We start from the raw sequence: 19,957 nt of genomic DNA, 5'->3' as shown, positions 1-19,957 counted from the left end.
GCCCAGCCACTCACTGTCATAGTACCCTGTTTTGTTATAGTAAAGGCAATTTTCACTACTGGAAATTATCTTTTCGGTGTGTTTGCTCACAGTGCATTGTGATTTCATGCTCTAGAACAGCGGGTTCTCAACCTGTGGGTCCCGACCCACGGGAATGGTATTAAAGGGCCATGGCATTAGGAAGGTTGAGAACCACTGCTCTAGAATCTGAGTCCACAACAGTCAGAACCTTGCGTCTCTTCATGGACACACTGTCCCCCACAGTGTGCAATAGTGCCGGGCAAACAGTAGGCACACATGCCTTTAAGTAAAAGTGAATGTAATTAGGATATTGCTATGTAAGTGGATGCCCTAAATCATAAAAACAAATAACTGTTATAAATTATGCATTATCCTCTATATTACTGTTGCAGATGAGATTAAAAAGTGCTCAGAAATAACAGACCAAAATGTCTTTCTTCTCGGTTCCTAAATCTTCATTTATTTTTCTCAACCCTCTATCCCTAAAAAAAGTTTTATTTTCCCTCAGTTTAAATAATTCAATGTAAATTAATTTTTAATTTACATCTCTAGCCCCAGCTCCCCCGTTTCTTGAATTCTGTCCCATCTTTCCGCTAATCTCCACCATCACCTCAAATTTCTACCATCACCTCAAATTCAGTGTATAGAAACTTGAAATGAGTATCTCTCAGGCAAAATCAGTTTCTCCTTCTGACCTTAATAATTTACCAACCATCCTTCAAATGACCACATATAAAAGCTAGAAATTATCTTAATTATGAAATTCAAGAATTGGAAGAGAGACTGGAAGGCAACAAGTGAAGTGGTGTTCAAGCTTTTTTAAAGCTGTGCCACCCTTTCTGCAAACAAAAGTTTACAGAAAAGCCTGATATTTCAAACAGATGGACTTGCAGTTTTTCTGAGAGTGAAGCTGGTGGTCTCTGAAGAAAAACTTCAAAAAGGCCCACTAATCTGGTCCAAACTTCCTTTCTGTTCTCCCCACCACCTTCAACACACACAGAGAAAGTTACAGAAGAGAAAACAAAAGTCCAGAAAGTTTAAATCTTCTTTGCAGGTAGAAATAATTGTTCTTCCCAAGAGGACACAGTTAACACCCAGAACAATGCCTAGCATATAAAAGCAACTTTAAGAGTCAGTGTTCAGAAAGATAAATGTTATCTCTCTGCATACACATCACAAATGATCATCAGTTATCACAAATTGATAAATTTCATGCATGACTTTTATGGTTGGTATGAAAACAAATCTTCAACATTCAGATATTCAGATTATAATTGCTACCTTGTAATTATAAACACATTTACCCAACTCTAGCAAAAGAAGCAAGCATTATTCCAAAGAAAAGAACTGTGGAACCATGAAAAAGCACAAGGTCTTAATTCCATAGCCAGTGTGGCCTCACTGTCTATTTCTGAGCATGGTTTTTAATCTCTGAGTTTCATCCTTTTCATCTTTAACATTAGTATGTGTCACGAAATGCTCTCCAAGACTCTTACATTCCCAAGTCTATGATCTGCCATTCTCCCATGCTAAAGTATCTCCCTGGAGCTATTACGTCTGCAAAGAGTCTGTATCACAACTAGAGACAAACTGAAAAAGAACCAATCATTCTTCAAGTACTTCTTCAGTATCTATCACATGTCAGGCACCATGCTAGACATCTGAAATTCAGAAAAAGTGAAAAAAGGAATATTATTTCACCACAAGATAATATCCAGAGAGGAAGAGTCAATAAGTAATCACACAGCAGGGAGGTGAGCATCCAGAGGAGTGTACCCAAAAGCCTGGGAATGGAGATCAGAGGACTTAGGAAAATTAGGAAAAGTTTTGCTAGTTTGGAGTAGGTGACAACTAACTTTACATCTGGAGAGATCTGGATGATGAATATGTGTTGAACGCTCAGGAATCGTTAAGAGTGGGGGAGATTCTACAGTCCCAAAGGTAACCACATTTTAAATCGCTGTATACTTTTAAACAAATAATAATAAAATGAGAATTTACTGTAATAAAAATACTTTATCAGGCCATCTCACACAGCTTTCAAAGTTTATGAGGAAAAACTTAAGTCAATTTCCTTTTAATAAATATGATTTGAAGACTGGAACATTTTGAGAGACATAAAGGAACAGGCCGTGAGTACTGGTAGCACGTCACTCAGGGACAATAATCTAGCTGGGAATTTCAGACAACCCTGCCTAGACTAGGTGTGGGGCAGCACCTGGCAGGACAAGGTGGCAAAGCCCCTATAAATAGTGATGATTCACTAACATGACATAAATCAAGATTTCTAACTCACCAGAAACTAACATTTTGATTTAAAATCACAAATCAGAGCCATTAAAATTCATCAGCAGCCCGTAGCACATGAGTAATGAGATCATATCAACTTATATCATGTAACCAAAAGGAAAAGTTGGTTTTCTAAATGGCAATTCAGATTGGACAAATAACACACTGTATCAAGGTTTGCAGCCTTCGGGCATATTTTGCTAAAAACAAAGGTATATTATGCATGACTAAAGAAAGCAGTGAAAATCAGAGCAATTAATTTCCCAGCTATGTTTCCCATAAAAAGCCATCACTACTATGATTTGTTTACAACAAACTTTTTTTTGCATCACACAATGATCTAAGTGTGTAATAACTTGCATGTTTCACTAAAATGTAATATCCTTCAAAACATCCCTCTAACGAATGTTCTCCAAAGAAATTATTGATACCCGGAATGTCTCGTGTTTTAAAATGACTGACAAATCCTTTACTATTTTCTTTACAGTTAGAAATAATTCTTCTTGATCATGAGAGTGTGAAGAGGTATAAAAGTACAAAGACTAAACATTTTTAAAACTACAAATGTCCCGGCTGACATTTCCCATAACTTTCCCAAAATGATAATTAGGAAAATTGTTAATGGAATCCTAAAAATATATGGAAGAAAACAGAGATTAGTTGGCATCAATTAGCATAGCAAGAAATTTCCATTAAATGCTTTTTCAAATTATTTTCAAGTACTTTTTAAGCTGAACCCTCTCATTAACAGGGGAGCCTTTGGCGTTTCTTTCCAGAATGCAGGAACCTTTTCTCAGGTGGGTCTGCTTCTCCCAAGATGGGTTCGGCACATTCTCTCTGAATGTTGGAAGCAATTAAACAGCTCTCCTCTGAGGCTGCTCATAGTCGCTGAGCTCACCTTGGTGGAAAGGGGACTACGAGCAGTTCCTAGTAACTCAAGGAAGCCGCAGCCTTCCCACTCAGGACAAGCGCACCGGGCCCGGCGTCCAGCTGCAGGGCGCAGCTCGCACACGCGAGTCGCCCACCGCACAGGGCAACTTCCGGAGGATCTTTTATGTCTGAAATCCCTACACCTCGAAGGACAGAAATAGGGGGCCTGGACAGAAATTGGAACGAGTGGGGAGATGGCTGCAAGGAGCAAGGGATAAGGAAGAGCACAGCCAGTGAGACAGGAACAGAAACCTCTCCAAATGAGAGAGAGAGGCGCAAAGAGAGCGGAGAGGAGGGGACCCCCAGGAGCCAGAGGAGGAGGTGGGGAGAGGAGACACCAAGACAGAGGGAAGGAAAGACGAGCAGAGAGAGAGAAAAGACGATATAATGGGAGGGAAAGAGAGGGAGAGAGAAAGAAAGTCAGAACTTGAGAGAGCGAGACCGGCGAGAAACCGGAGAAAAGGCAACAGCGGCAGAGACGGAGCCCGGTCGGTCCCGGCGCCGGGACCAGCCCGCTGCGTACTTCTCCCTCTGCGAGGCTGCGTCTCGGGAGGCGTCCGAGGCAGGTGGCAGGGCCCCGGGGGGACGGAGGGCGGGGGTGAGGGTCCTGCGTCGCCGGCCCGTCCCCATCCTCCCAGCCGCAGCCCGCCGGGCTCCCCCCCATTTCCCGGATGCCGCGACTGCCCTCAGGTCCCCTCGCGCCCCATCCCTGCGCGTGCAGGTCCCGGGTCCCCGCCAGCCCAGCTCCGGGAGCACGTGTCCCGCCCGCCGCCGCTGCCCCAACTCCTCTGCAGCGCGGGCACGAGGCCTCGGGGTCCCGACACAGCCGCCCGCGCACAAAGCCGAGCGGCCACCGCCTGACCCCCTCGCCGCCGCCGCGCCGCCCGCTGCGGTCCTCTCCCTCGCGCGTTCCGTCCCCCCGGCGCCCGGCAGCCTCCCGCCCGTGCCGCCCCTCTGCCCGCCCGGTCACGCCGGCTCGGCGCCCCCCGCGCGCGAGAAGGGGCCACCCGCACGGGGACCGGGCCCGCCGCCACCTCCCCCGCGCGCGCCTTACCCGCCGCTGCGCTCCTGGCGCTCGCGTCCTCGGTCCCGTCGGCCCCGTGCCGCCCCGGGCCCCGCGCAGGCCCCGCGACTCGGCTCCGCGCGCCCCGCACCCCGCACCCCGCGCCCCGCGCCCGGCCGCGCCGTCAACTTCGGGCCGCTCCGCCGCCGCCGCCGCCGCCGCGGGACTTTTTTTTCCCTCTTGCTCCTCGGCTGCGCTGGAATTTTTTTTTTTTCACTTGCCCTCTCCAGCTCCCACTAGTGATTGGAGACTGAGAGCCAAGTACTTAGCGGAGGGATTACACTTCCCGACGCACTTGGAGCGGCCCCAGCGCCGCCGCCTGTGTGAGGAGCGGCGAGCGAACCTGGGGCGCCGCGGGGGGCGCGAACCCCGAGGCCTGGACTGCAGCTCAGAGCGACACCTCCCTGCAGTCACAGAGGCTGCCTTGGTCAGCGGTAACAAGGGGTTTCCAGAAAAAACCTCAGAGGAACAAAGATTCGTGCAATGGCTGTACCTTGAGAACTGGGGCGGGCTCTCAGATGACACTGTGCGGGGCAACTTCCCGGGACCACGGACGCTTTTAAGAAGTTGACAAAAGGTTGACACACCTCGTAAGCGCTGGACGCGTCGAATCGTGCCTGCAGTTTCAGCTGGGGGGTTTAGGAACCTTGAAACAGTTGGGCCTCCAAGGGAAATAAATTATTTCCTTTCTACAGATATTTTGAAACTGTTACATGAAAACCAACATCAACAACAGAAACCCAGAAAACCTTTTCCATTTATGTTTCATGAAAATTTACAATAAGTAGTGTGTGCTTTGGAAAATACATAACGTCTTTACTTTGCGGTCTCCTTGCTAAGTCTTCAAAGTGTTGAAACCCTGAGGAGGTAAATATAAAGAGTCTTTCACGAGATTTGGAGAGAATTGTTAACCTCTTGTTAAAATTAGTCATTTTGCCAAGTCCATTTCCCAGGGAGATAGCTTGTGACTTCCAAAAATTCTTCCAAAAACACAATGCCTTTCAGCTGCCCATCCTTTAGCTTTAATTACTTCCCCCTTTTGACATTTTTTCTTCTTCCAAGTTGAAGAACCTCTCTCGTCACCATTAAGTGTGTGACTTCAATAACTTCTTAACACGATTTCTTTCTTCCAATTTTCTTCACTTCTATTTCCATCGCCTTTTCAACTCTTAGCTTACTGTTACCTTTCAACTTTACCTTTTGAATTTTTATTTCTATTAAATCTTTTTCAGTTAAACGTTAAGTGTGGTCTTTTGCACTAATCAATAAGAAAACAAATTCAGTTGTGTATTAATTTATTTTATGCAGCTCCCACTTAGGAGTAGGTGGTGCTCCCAATATTTATTGATGAGTGTGTAAAATGTGGACACACATTCCCCATAAAAACAAGTTAGGGATCCTCACAAAAGTCTGTTTTCCCCATAATACAGATACATTGTTATTCCTGATACTGGACTGAAAGAAGAAAGATGTTCAGCAGAATATTCTCAAAACAAGTGGCATTGACATCGTCTCTGTTTTGCTCCTCCAAAGGCCAGACAGAACTCTTCACCCCAGGAATTCTAAGAAGAATCCATGCATTTCACCACCATCCCTGCTGTCCTTCCTGATACCTCGCTCTCACGCATTCCCTTTTTCCATCTCCCCATTCTTTGAAAACTATAAAGCATCTGACCACCAAAATTAGCTTTCTCTGGACCCTCAGTAAAACTTTTCATCACTTCCATTCTCTGACATTAATTAGGTTTAAAGAGGAAAGAAATGGGATTGCATTGATCCCTTCGACTGTGTGAGTTCCTGGTAACTTTGACAGCTTGTATATTCTCCCTTAGTTCTCCCTTAGAATTACAGTCACCGTGAAATAAGTCAGACATTATAGGAAAAGTTTTGGAGCTAGGAGTGTTGAGTCACCTGTCTCTTTTCAGAAGCTGCGCTGAGGATTAGCTTTCCTTGGCTTCCCTCCATTCAGCAAATATCCTTCCGTGCATCTGCTGGATACATCAAGATGCTGATCCAGGGGGTATAGGCATCTCTGGGCAGAAAAGATACCAATTTTACTTCAATTAACTTACAGACAAGGAAACAGATTTTTTTTTCTAATGAATATATATATATATATTTTATTGTTGGGGACTCATTGAGGGTACAATAAGCCAGGTTACACTGATTGCATTTGTTAGGTAAAGTCCCTCTTGCAATCATGTCTTGCCCCCATAAAGTGTGACACACACCAAGGCCCCACCCACCTCCCTCCATCCCTCTTTCTGCTTTTCCTCCCCCCATAACCTTAATTGTCATTAATTGTCCTCATATCAAAATTGAGTACATAGGATTCATGCTTCTCCATTCTTGTGATGCCTTACTAAGAATAATGTCTTCCACTTCCATCCAGGTTAATACGAAGGATGTAAAGTCTCCATTTTATTTAATAGCTGAATAGTATTCCATGGTATACATATACCACAGCTTGTTAATCCATTCCAGGAAATAGATTTTAAAAAAAACACAATTATAAGATATTGAAAAAAATTCCAAACCAGAGAAGAAAAGAAATTTCTGTGGGTCTTCAAAAAAACAAACCGAAACAAAAAAAAAAGGAAAGTACTTTGGGAGAGAGAGAGTGGAATGGGAGGGATTCCTCTTCTTCCTCTGCATGGATGTCCTCCCTCCCACCACTCTCCCTTTCCCATCTCCCCCTTCTCTCAAAACTATAAAGGATCTGACCACCATTAGTATTTTTCCATAAATCAAGTCGTACTATGTTAACTAGCATTCTATAACTTGTAACTTTTTTAAAAAAAATTTTTAATTGCTTTTAAGCCAGGGTCTTGCTTAATCTTCCAGGCTGGAGTGTAGTGGTGCAATTGTAGCTCACTGCAGCCTCCAACTCCCAGTCTCAAGTGATCTTCCCTCCTCAGCCTCCTGGGTAATTAGGACTCAGGCAGGCATGCCCAGCTAATTCTTTACTTTTTTGTGAGATGGGGTCTCACTATGATGTCCAGGCTGATCTCAACTCCTGGCCTCAAGCGATCCTACCACCTCTGCCTCCCAAAGTGCTAGGATTACAAGCATGAGCCACCATGCCCAGTCTAGAACTTGTACTTTCAAACTATTGCTAATTTTGGGTTAAAAAACTATCTCTTGGGCTTGACACCCATAGCACAGTGGTTATAGTGCCAGCCACATGCACTGTGGCTGGCAGGTTTGAGCCTGGCCCTGGCCAGCTAACCAACAATGACAACTGCAACAAAAAAAAAATCCAGGTGTTATGGTGAGCACCTGTAGTCCCAGCTACTTGGGAGGCTGAGGCAAGAGAATCGCTTAAGCCCAAGAGTTTGAGGTTGCTGTGAGCTGTGACACCACAGCACTCTACCCAGGGCGACATAGGGAGTCTCTGTCTCAAAAAAATATATATATATATCTCTTAGCTGGGCTTGGTGGCTTACACCTGTAATTTTAGCACTGTGGGAGGCAGAGGCAGGTGGATTGCTTGAGCTCATGAGTTCAAGACCAGCCTGTGCAAGAGTGAGACCCTGTCTTTACTAAAAACAGAAAAACTAGCCCAGTATAGTATTGAACACCTGTAGTCTCAGCTACTTGGGAGCTGAGGCAAGAGGATTGCTCAAGCCTAAGAGTTTAAGATTGCTGTGAGCTATGATGCCACAGCACTCTACCCAGGGCAACAGAGTGAGACTCTGTCTCAAAAAAAAAAAAACTGTCTCTTCTGTGAAGTATGGTATTTTAGGAAACAGGTGAAAAGTGTTTCAATAAAAGGAAAAGATCTTTAAGGAAGAGAACTTTTTCTTGCCCTTCCATATTACAGTGGTTGTCCTATAACCCACTGTTATGAATTGACTCTATATAGACAAAATAAGTGGTTAAACCTCTCAATGGTCAGGGGAGTATTTAAATCTTTGTTAATATAAGAAAGTATAACTATTGGTGAAATGTGTACCTTCTATATTAAAAGCCAAATTTGTTGAGTGAGCGATTACCATGCTCCAGACACATTACTACTGCTAAGCAGTTCACACTTATTATCACACTGAGACCTCAGGATAAGGGAGGTATTATTTTTTTTCCATTTTGCAAATGAGGAAAGCAAGGCACAGAAAACTTAGATAACATTCCCAAGGCCACAATAGAAAACACAAGAGCCAGGATTTGAATCCAGATAGTCTAGCTGCAGAAACTCAGATTTTTTTTTTTTTTTTTTTTTGTAGAGACAGAGTCTCACTGTACCGCCCTCAGTAGAGTGCCGTGGCGTCACACGGCTCACAGCAACCTCTAACTCCTGGGCTTACGCGATTCTCTTGCCTCAGCCTCCCGAGCAGCTGGGACTACAGGCGCCCGCCACAACGCCCGGCTATTTTTTTGTTGCAGTTTGGCCGGGGCTGGGTTTGACCCAGCACCCTCGGCATATGGGGCCGGCGCCCTACTCACTGAGCCACAGGCGCCGCCCGAAACTCAGATTTTTTTTTTTAAACAGTGCTATACTGTTAAATGTTTAATAATCAATTCAAAAAAAATCTGAAGCTTTTTCATGACATACATACTTGCACCATGATCAATTCAAGTTCACAGGGGTTGTCTCTGAAGTCTGAGCTGAGGAGAGATGCACACAGTTGGCTCCTGAGCCAGCACAAACCAGCTCCACCTCACCACTAGATGTGTGCCAAGATTGTCACACCCCAATTAAATGAGTTTACAAGGCTGAAGAACCTGAGCTGCCAGTGAGTCTTCAGTGATATCGGCTGCTCTTTCCCTCCTGAAACAGCACGTGCACAATAATTGAACCAACACTCAAGCAGGAGCACCTCCGTCTCCACCAGTTCTTAAACCATTTCTGTAACAATGAGAATGTTTTTAAATATCTGGTGAACAGATGCTAAACAAAAATACCTTAAGCTCTCTGGAATCTGAGATAATACAGGAGCTTGATCCTAGAACCTATGGAAAAACAGGGTACTTGAGTCATCTAGATTTTGTTAAAACACTTTTCTGAGGTCCTTGAAAGTTGGCAGCCAGGGACAGAGGTGGTGATGGGGACTTGGGAAGCGATGGGGTCTGTGGCTTTGAAAATTTCCATCTTTTGGTCAGTGCTTAATCCTGGCGAGCCCTCTGCCTAGTGGTGAGCTTGTTGAGGCTTTTGTCTCTGGTTTTCACTCTCCTCTGGTACTTCATTTACACAGCCACTTTCACTAGCTAGAAATGGGTGCTTGTAGCTCAAACTCGTTTCTGCATATTGTGTAGCAGATTGCATCCTAGGTAGCAAGACTCCCATCCCAGAATAATTGAGCAGAGGTAGAAATACAACGTCACAGAAGGGCTTTGTCCCCTTCCTGCTTTGTGATTCTATAGTTAATGTATTATGAATAATTTTAAATACGAACGCAAACATCAACATAATTTTATATAATTTATATAAATACTGTTAGTCCTATTAATATGGATATGAACTTTAATAAATATTAGTATAATTAAAATATTGCTGGTAATTCACTCTGATGTACAGTGTCAGTGATAATCTCATGATTTTAACTAATTAGTCTCATATCCTAAAGCTTCTACTCTATTTTCTGCTGATCTTTTTATCTGATTTTATATAAAACAACTGTGATTATATGTTGGAAGCAATAACAAAGATTCTAGTTCTATAACAAATTAATTTTGTCTCATAGATAAGTTAAAGAAAAAAAGAATTCCTCAGTTGAACCAGAAACAAACCATAAACCACAAAAAAGAAAAAATTAAAGTAGATAAGGTATAATACTATTTAAAAAAAAATCTTAAGGCTCAGCACCCATAGCACAGTGGTTAGGGTACCAGCCATATACACTGAAGTTGAAGGGTTCCAACGCAGCCTGGACTAGCTAACCAACAATGGCAACTGCAACAAAAAATAGCCAGGCATTGTAATCCCAGCTGCTTGGGAAACGGAGAATCGCTTAAGCCCAAGAGTTTGAGGTTGCTGTGAGCTGTGACATCACAGCACTCTACCAAGGGTGACATAGTGAGACTCTGTCTCAAAAAAACCTTAAGTAGAAATGCTAAAATTATTTTACTTTCTTTCGTTGTCAACATTGTTATAATTTTTCTTAATAAAAGCAGTTATAATATTCACATATTTATATGCTGCCAAATTACAGAGCTTGATATAAATTAATCCCTTTGAAATCAAATTTGAATACAATGTCATTTCACTATTATCCTTTTTTAAATTTTTTTACATTTCTAAAGCTGGAGTACCTTCTTTCTGAGTCATCCTGATCCCCACACCCACTTAATTCCTTAAAACGGGAAAATTAGGAAAAATTTCTGGAAAATTAGGAAAAAATTCTGTAACATAACTTATGAAACTAATTCTTACATCTGTTTCTTTAGAGTCTCATGTTCCTGATGACTTTTTCCTTCTAAAAAGATTTGCCAACCTTGGAACTTTCCAGTGTTTCCCTGACTCACCATGTATTTACAGTGTGTGCCTCAGGAAGAAATATACAGCAACAATTTCCTTCTGCATTAGAAAAAAAAAAACATAGAAAAGTAACAAAAACACATGAAGGTCAATGTGTTGACCTTCTAACTAAAAATCTATTCTTTCCATCATATTTTCTTAAACTAATACAACTATTTTAAGCAAGTGGGGAGAAATTTAAACCTCTGTTCCATAATTTCAGAGATTTTGCCTATCATAAATCCATAAAGCTTTTAATCTGGTGTTAATGTCAGAAATAATACTGAATATAACTACATTTACTGTAAGAGGACATTTTAGGATTTCCCTATTGCTTCCTAATTATAAAAATATCATATGCATTGAATATCATGATACACTGTGCAGATATTGATATACAGCATTGAAAGGTATACAGAGTTCCAATCTATAAAATCACTAAAGCAGTGCTGTCCAGGACATACTGCAGGATGTAGCCCCAGCTCTGCTTGGCCATACTCAACAAATCCTGGGAGTTTCACACTACTACTAATGGAAAGAAAAAGACAGAACCAGAGGAGGAAAGAAAAAAAAAAAAGAGGGAAAAGAATTTCTCTAAGTCTTCTAGAAACAACAAAAAGTAGGAGGAATGAAAGAGAAAGCTCAAGGAGAAAATTATGTTCTAAAGTACATCTTTTCTTTCCAGGGGCAGAATTTTGTTTTGACACACAGGTCAGATTTGTGATTTTCTTAAGTAGCACAGCTCATCAAGTTGAGCTAGCAGTAAGTCAGCATCACACGAAGTGTTGAAGATTTGATTGTAACTCATCTGCTTAAAGAATGTGAAAGTTCTCCTTTGCCTGCAAAATAATAAACCAGAAGGACCTCCGTGGCCCATCACAATCTGGTCTCAGCATGTTTCCAGCCACACCTCCTCCCAAAGGAGGAGGTCTTCATACCTTGAAGTCCAGCCCCTGACCACCATTCCTTCATCTGGCTTTCACCTGCCAGACCTTAGTCAAGTGCCTCCTCTGTCCTAAAATATTTCTTTACCTTCCCAGGCATGTCAGTCACTCTTTCTCACACTTCTGCTTTACCCCTTTTATATATTTTATACCTTTTCATAATCTTTACATGTTGAATGTGCCTGTCCCATAGTAAGTGTTCACTATGTCTTTGGTATTGAATGACAGTAGAACGTCACAGTTATGTTAGAATTATAAAGCTGAATTTGAGATCTATAGATTTCCAACTATTTTGGCTACCCCAAAAATGTCTTTTAAACAACAATTAGCATCCTACAAATGGGTTACATAGACAGCAAAATACATGGGATTTTATTCAGGCTTATAAAAATTCAAAAGGAATTTTAAAAAACACGGGCATAGTAACCCCCAATAAGGTCATTTTTACTGCAGGTTCAGGGCAAGCAAAGAGCTAGCACACAATGGCCCCTACTTTATCTGAGCAGCAATTTGGGTTGAGTATGGATGGCGAGGCCTAGGTGGTTGACGTATAGCCATATATGGGAATGATGGTAAATTTTTTTCATTCTTGGAGGAATCCAAAGACATCATTTCCAGCAGGTAGAAAACATTCATCAAATCATCATACTGCTGAGAATATATGAGCATTCTTACACTCAGCATTCTTATCTGAACACAGAGTATTCCAACATGTTTTCTAGGGCAAATGAATATTCCTGGAGGACATAAACACAGAATTAGTTACCTGGCACCTTACATATATTATAGATATGATATATTATAGATAGATGAATATTGTAATGTGACAGTGTACACCAATTTTTAGTATGACTGTTTCACCAAGTGCCCTTATAGCAGAATAAGATTTATTTTTCTCACACAAACTCCTGTTATGAATCAAATAAAATACAATTTGTGAGCTGAAATCACAAGAACAATAATATGATAGAAATAATGGCTATTATTTATTCATTGCTTACTATGTGCTAGGTATTGTAGCATTTACTTGGCTATCTCAGTCAATCATGGATATTATAAATGCCCTCATTTTACAGCTGAGTAAAATGACATTTTGATAAATTAAGCTATTGCCAAGGTCACAGAGCTAGTGTGTGACAGAACAGATATTTAAATCCAGGCTTTTTAGGGTATACATACGTATCTCACACTCTTAACCAGAACACCCCCTTTCGACTTTCCAAATACTTAAAGATATTTATCTATAGGTAAAAGTGCAAGCTAATGAACGGATGGATTAAAGTACGTCTAACCAGATCCACCATTTTGTTCTTTTTGCTGTAAGTGATAGGTGTTTCTTGAACCATTGACTTATCTTGGAACTTTGTGTTATTGTAAAACAAGAAAGATGATCAGTTAATGAATGAAGATATTTTAGAATCTGTTTCACTGCCTTTTGCTTCTCTAGACATGAAACCGCAGATTCTAAAATACGAATGTCAAGGCTATCGTGCAGATACTACAGAGGATGTTTAATATCATCTGATGTTAAAGATACAATTTTTATGCTTGATTGAAAATTCCAACATTAAGAGGGAGGGAGAAATACTTTAACTTCCAATCTCCTTTTCCTTCTGCTGAAGGTTTCAAAGTATTGAAATCATGTTTCATTTTAAGTTTTACTTTGTATTTCTCTTCTACTAGTTGCTAACCATCTTCAGGTTGAGACTATATCCCTGTATGTTTGTGTCCCCCAGTATTTAGCACACTCTGTGGCACATTAAACAACATTAAAGACATGCTTAAGGACTAGACAGATCATACCATCTGTGTTGATAACACATAGGTCAGAATTAAGGAATAAATGAAGTTAAATCATGTTGATACTTTAACCTGTACCCGAAATAGGGGCAGATAATCCTTTATACCTCAAATATCAGCACTGCAAGCTGACAAGAAGCCTGAATTGGCGATAACAATAGTCTACTGTACATATGATACAGAAACCAGACAGTGTTTTAACTGGTACTAATTAGCCAAAGGACACTCAGTAAAGTATAAAGAACATTCTCTGGACAGTAAAAATCCACTTGGAGAAAAACTAATTTTGCCTTTGACCATTCATTCATTACTAAAGTCGCTTCTTCTTTATGCTGCCTAAGTCACTGTACTTTTTTGAAGATAAAGTAATTGACCAAAAATTCGTGACTGTGCTAGTTTTTTTATTTTATTTATTTATTTATTTATTTATTTATTTATTTATTTTTTTGTAGAGACAGAGTCTCACTGTACCGCCCTCGGGTAGAGTGCCGTGGCGTCACACGGCTCACAGCAACCTCTAACTCTTGGGCTTACGTGATTCTCTTGCCTCAGCCTCCCGAGCAGCTGGGACTACAGGCGCCCGCCACAACGCCCGGCTATTTTTTTGTTGCAGTTTGGCCGGGGCTGGGTTTGAACCCGCCACCCTCAGCATATGGGGCTGGCGCCCTACTCACTGAGCCACAGGCACCGCCCTAGTTTTTTTATTTTTAATTGGCAATGTTTTGATGTATTTATACATTGTGGAATGGTTAAATCAAGGTATTTGTCATGTATTACCTTTTTTTGGTATGTGGTAAGAACAATTAAAATCTATTCTCTAATAATTTTTAAAGACACAATACATGGGTGGCACCTGTGGCTCAAGGAGTAGGGCGCTGGCCCCATATAGCGGAGGTGGTGGGTTCAAACCCGGCCCCGGTCAAAAACTGCAACAGCAACAACAAAAAAGGCACAATACATTGTCATCAACTACAGTCATCATATCATACAATTGATCCCTGGAAATGATTTCTACTCTCTAACTGAAATTTTATACGCTTTGGCCAACATTGCTCCAATTCCCTCATCCATCAGCCTTGCATGAGTTTGGCTTTTTTAGATTCTACTTATAAGTGAGATCATGTGGTATTTGCCTTTCTATGCCTGGCTTATTTCATGTAACATAATATCCTCTGGGTTCATCCACGTAGTCGCACGTGACATATTTCCATCCTTTCTAAGGCTGACTAGTTTTCCATCACCTGTTCTTTATCCACTCATCCACTCATAGGCAGTCAGATGATTCTGTATCCTGGACATTATGATAAGGCTGCAGTAAATGTGTGAATGCAGTGTCTGTTTGATATACTAATTTTGGAATTTTGGATATATACCCAGAAGTGAGATGACTCATTCATATAGTACTTGTATTTTCAGTTTTTTGAGGAACCTACATTCTGTTTTCCAAAATGCCTTATTAATTTACATTCCCACAAAGAGTGCACAAGGGTTACCTTTTCTACACATCCTTGCCAACTCTAGTTATCTTTTGTCTTAATAATTCCCATCCTAACAGGTGCAAAGTGATTTTAATTTTCATTTCCTTGATGATTAGTGACAGCCAAGCATTTTGCATTTTTTCACATATTTGTTGGTCATTTATATGTTTTCTTTCGAAAAATGTCTATTCAAGAACTTTGCCTTTTTTTTTTTTTTTAGACAGCGTCTTACTCCATTGCCATGTCATCATAGCTCACAGCAACCTCAAACTCTTGGGCTAAAGCCATCCTCTCACCTCAACTAGGTGCTCGCTATGTTTTTCTGCCTATTTTTAGTAAAAACAGGATCTCACTCTTGCTCAGGCTGGTCTCGAACTCCTGAACTCAAGCAATCCACCTGCATCAGCTCCCACAGTGCTAGGAGCTTTGCTTGTTCTTTAATTGGGTTGTTTTCTTATGATTGAGTTGTTAGAGTTCCTTAAGTATTTTGGATATTTCCCCCTTTACAGTTGGTAAGCCCTCACACATGTATGATTGCAGATATCTTCTTTTTCATAAGTTGTGTCTTCACTTTGTTGATTGTTTCTTTTGCTGTGCAGAAGCTTTTCAGTTTGATGTGATCCCATTGGTCTATTTTTGTGTGTGTTAACTGCACTTTGGGGGTCATATCCAAAACACATCATTGCCCAAACCAATGTCATGCAGATTTCCCCCTGTGTTTTCTACCCATTTCACTGTTGAAAGCTTAGATTTAGTCTTCAATCCATTTGGAGTTGTTTTTTTTTTTTGAATGCCGTGTAAGGTAAGGGTCTGATTTCATTCTTTTGCGTGTGGATACTCAGTTCTCTGAATACCATTCATTGAAGAGACCGTCCTTTTCCCATTATGTTTTCTTGGCTTCTTTGTCAAAAATCAATTGACTGTAAATGCATGGATTTATTTCTGGGTGAAGGATTTTAATGACTTTCAAATCACTCAACAGAATGTCTCACATGAATAATTACTATGTCTGCAACTTGTCATAATCTCAAAATTTCTGATATTCATAATTTATACATTTAGCAACTTAATTTGGTGTTTGGTACACAGTATTTGTGAAGGCAGTTAAATAAACATATAACATACATAAAATTAGTAAAGAGGTAACCAAGGGAATAACCTCAATATTGTTTCTGTGGCTGCTGTTATTTGAAGGATCTTTACTCTCCAGGATGACTTACCACCTGCAAGTATGGTAGAAGAGCATGCACATGGACACTCAGAAAAAGTGTCATAATTACCTGTACGCTTCCCTGTCTGTTACACCAAAAAGACATAAACTTCAGAATTCCTTGCCATTCTATTTTATCACTTACCTTCCCAATTAATAAGTATTAGTTTAAAAGAATTATTGCAGTATACTCATGAAAATAATAGACTTCTGATTTGAAGAGGCCTATGTTTTACTATGTAATTAAAAAGCAGTAACCAGGGTGGCACCTGTGGCTCAGTGAGTAGGGCACCGGCCCCATATGCTGAGGGTGGCTGGTTCAAACCTAGCCCCGGCCAAACTGCAACAACAAAAAAAATAGCCGGGCGTTGTGGCGGGCGCCTGTAGTCCCCGCCTCTCAGGAGGCTGAGGCAGGAGAATCGCGTAAGCCCAAGAGTTGGAGGTTGCTGTGAGCCGTGTGACACCACGGCACTCTACCCGAGGGCGGTACAGTGAGACTCTGTCTCTACAAAAAAAAAAAAAAAGCAGTAACCAATTCTACATAACCATGACCAGGCCAGACATAGCTATCATGTAGGTCTTGATAGAGTAGCAAAAAGAAACCCTTGATACTAAGATGTCTATTTCTTGAAAACTAACAACCAGGGAATTATTCAGGTCCTGGGTCTGACTAATTTATATAATATAGACCAAGATAATGTCAATGTAAATATAACAAGGTTAGAAATAAAAGGAGAGTCAGACAGTTAAACTCCCTGTCGTGTAGCTGTGCCATTCTATAAACACAGGAAATTTGTTAAACAGCAATTCGCACAACTTTTTCTTAATGTCTTGTTTATTTTTGTTTTTGTTTTCTTATAAAGCAAGGTCTTACCAAATCCTTTAGTCACGGTCTATTTTGTTGCAGTACAGGGTGTTACTGTAAAGGGGAAAAAACTGGAGCAGGAAAAAGAATCGGATGTGTCATGAATTATGACCCTATTTATATTTCTACTTTAACCATAATCATTTGTTTAAACAAAATGTTCTGCATGTGAATCATCATGATTGTATGTGTACTGTAACTATCTCCTATTTGAACTAGGCTCAGCCAACACTTATATTTGTTGAGCTCATAATAAAGAAATAAAATCTTACACTAACAAATAATTATCCTTCATAAGAGAATATAATCAGAACCCTGATTCGTAAGCTCACTAATTAACGCCTCTAGTCTCCTTTATTAACATTTTTATTTAATCTTAAAACAAGTAAAACTTTATGACATGCTAATCACTTATTTAAAACTTTCTCCTTTATCTCTCAAAGGCTTTTCTTCTCCTAAGGTTTGGCTGTCTGATACTATTGATTTTACTTTTCCAAATTATTCATAGCCCTCGCCTGGAGCACATACATATAGGCACTGAATACACATTACATATCTTTTCCTAGATCAAATTCTAGTTTACGTAATTTCCTCCCCTAATCTTTTTCTTATAGGGGATTTATAAGATTTAGGATTCGCTTTAATGTATGGCATATTCTTTCACTTTGGTTTTCCTATCGAAACCAGTGTATTTTCATAGAAAACACATTAGAAACTCTACCTTTCTATATCCAACACATCTGGATCGCAGCCTTCTTCTGAATAAGCACCATAATTACTTCACTCCCTAGACTTTATCAGAACTCATAAGCAACCAGGACCTCTAAGTGCAACTCTCCCAGGAAACGAGTCCAACAGGCTAATCGGCAAGAATTTGCACAGGAGGCCAAAATGTTTCTCTCCTTCTCTAATAACAATAATTTCTTCACGACCTCATAGTTAGATACCTTTGAATTCTTTCTAGAAGTCACAGTTTTACTGTGGTGTCACTAAAACAAGACAGAGAATAATCCAGAGTTTCATGGATTATTAGTAGTAACTGTGCCTGAAAGATCAACAAGGAAGCGTGATTGATGATTTCAACGACCTTAGTGGAAGAATATTCAATTCCAAGTTAATTCTCACTCAGGGTCTTTGTCTACTTCATTTACTAAGTCAAGAACATATTCAATTGATTATCTGAATTTTTAGCCTCTCCTAACTATTTTGAGCTTATTAATTCAACAAATACTATTCAAACAGACATGTGCTAGATGCTAAGAATGCATTAGCCAATATAATAATTCCTGCTTCACCTGAGTGTAAGGTCCAGAGAGTGAATTAGATAGATCAGGAACTAAAGAGTGTGACTGTTTATTCATGACTTCTTAGCCACTGTGCTAAGTGTCAGGTACACAGCAGTGAGGACACAGACAAGCCTCCTCTCTCATCCTGGGTCCACGTTAAGTCCTCAGAGAGCAGCAAACATTGATCCTATCACACAGGGTGATGTTCAAACCAGTCTTCAGGGGATAAGAAAGTCATTCTAAAGGCAGTGACAGCTTAGCTGAGCTACCACCCCCAAAATAACACATGTGGGCTGGGCATGGTGGTTCACACCTGTAATCCTAGCACTCCTGGAGGCCGAGGTAGTTGGATTGCCTGAGCTCACTAGTTCGATACCAGCCTAAGCCAGAGCAAAACCCTGTCTCTTAAAAAAACATAGCCGGGCATTGTGGCAGGCACCTGTAGTCCCACCTGCTTAGGAGGCTGAGGCAAGAGAATCACACTGTGAGCCATGGCACTCGGCACTCTACTGAGGGCAACATAGTGAGACTCTGTCTCAAAAATAACAACACCACCACATGAGCAAAAAGAGGGTAAGGAAAGGCAGAGGTTTCTGGCCTGGAGCTAGCACATACCCAAATGTCAGAGGAGCATCCCATATCAGGTCCCTAGAGGTAGGTCTATGTGGCTGGGGCACAGGATGTGCAGTGGGAATCTGGGAAAGCAGAGCTAAGCCAAGTACTCAGGACATAGACCGTGAAGGGAATAATAAGGGAGGCCATAAAGAAATCTGAGCCAGACTGCCAGGGTTCAAATCCTGGTTCAGACACCTACAAGCTGTCTCTTAATGACTTCAGGTGAGTCATTCTATTATCAACCGAATCAATCTGAGAACTATATTTCACATTCTCTTTTCATGAATAGTTCTCCATTAGCATTGGTCAAATAAGGCACTTCGGTAAGTTTTAGGAGGTGGGAATGAAGGAGCAGCTATGACCCTCTGAACATCATTGTGGTAGGATGTAGGGATGGACAGACACAGAGGCACCTGGAGGGTCCCAGATGCTCCTCAGTCTCTTCCCGTTCACGGTCAGCTCTGCTTCTCAACCTACCCCTCTGACAAGGAGCAGCCCCAGGATCACCACTGAAAGCTTGACTGCTGACCCATAGCAGCAAAAGCTTCCCACGGACGCATCTGCCAGCACCTGCACAGTTCCACGTGGGTGACTGGAAGTGCTTGGTTTCTCGTATTGACTGGCTGGTGAGCCCTGGGATCTTCCAATCCTCCCTTTCAGAGCTTCATTCCTCAGCATCTCTAGCAGCGCTTTAGACTAGGCACTGATGTCAGAGCATAGCTTCCCCAGGGGTGTTCTTCAAAGGAGATCGTAGTGATATTCAGCAATGGGGTAAGAAGCACTTTTTCCAGGATGAGTTTCCAAACCGAATGATCAGAACTTGGATGAATATGTGTGTGTAAATAATACACACACACATACATACTGTGTAATAAATACTATAATAAATCCCTTATGCCATAATTTAGTGTTTCCCTGACTGACTGACACATTGGGATGTTGCTTAACCTCTCTATGCCTAATTTTCTTTATAATAATTATACTAGTATCTGCTTTATGAGA

The 19,957-nt window shown here is 41.1% G+C and overlaps 1 protein-coding gene across 2 annotated transcripts in view; it reads right to left on the bottom strand.

The window, feature by feature from the left end:
* The window catches only part of BMPR1B (bone morphogenetic protein receptor type 1B), a 393,880-nt gene extending 389,535 nt beyond the window's left edge, over window positions 1-4,345 (bottom strand). Inside the window, exon 1 of one of the 2 annotated variants that reach the window (XM_053609422.1) lies at window positions 4,295-4,345. The gene's annotated coding sequence lies outside the window, so the exon portion shown is untranslated. The remainder of the gene's footprint in view (window positions 1-4,294) is intronic. The other variant, XM_053609511.1, reaches the window with a different exon arrangement.
* Window positions 4,346-19,957: the final 15,612 nt, after the last annotated feature.

Source organism: Nycticebus coucang, chromosome 1 (genome assembly GCF_027406575.1).
Source record: "Nycticebus coucang isolate mNycCou1 chromosome 1, mNycCou1.pri, whole genome shotgun sequence".
Taxonomy (NCBI): domain Eukaryota; kingdom Metazoa; phylum Chordata; class Mammalia; order Primates; family Lorisidae; genus Nycticebus; species Nycticebus coucang.
Note: the sequence above shows the minus strand (reverse complement) of the source record. Positions and strands in the feature narration are given on the sequence as shown.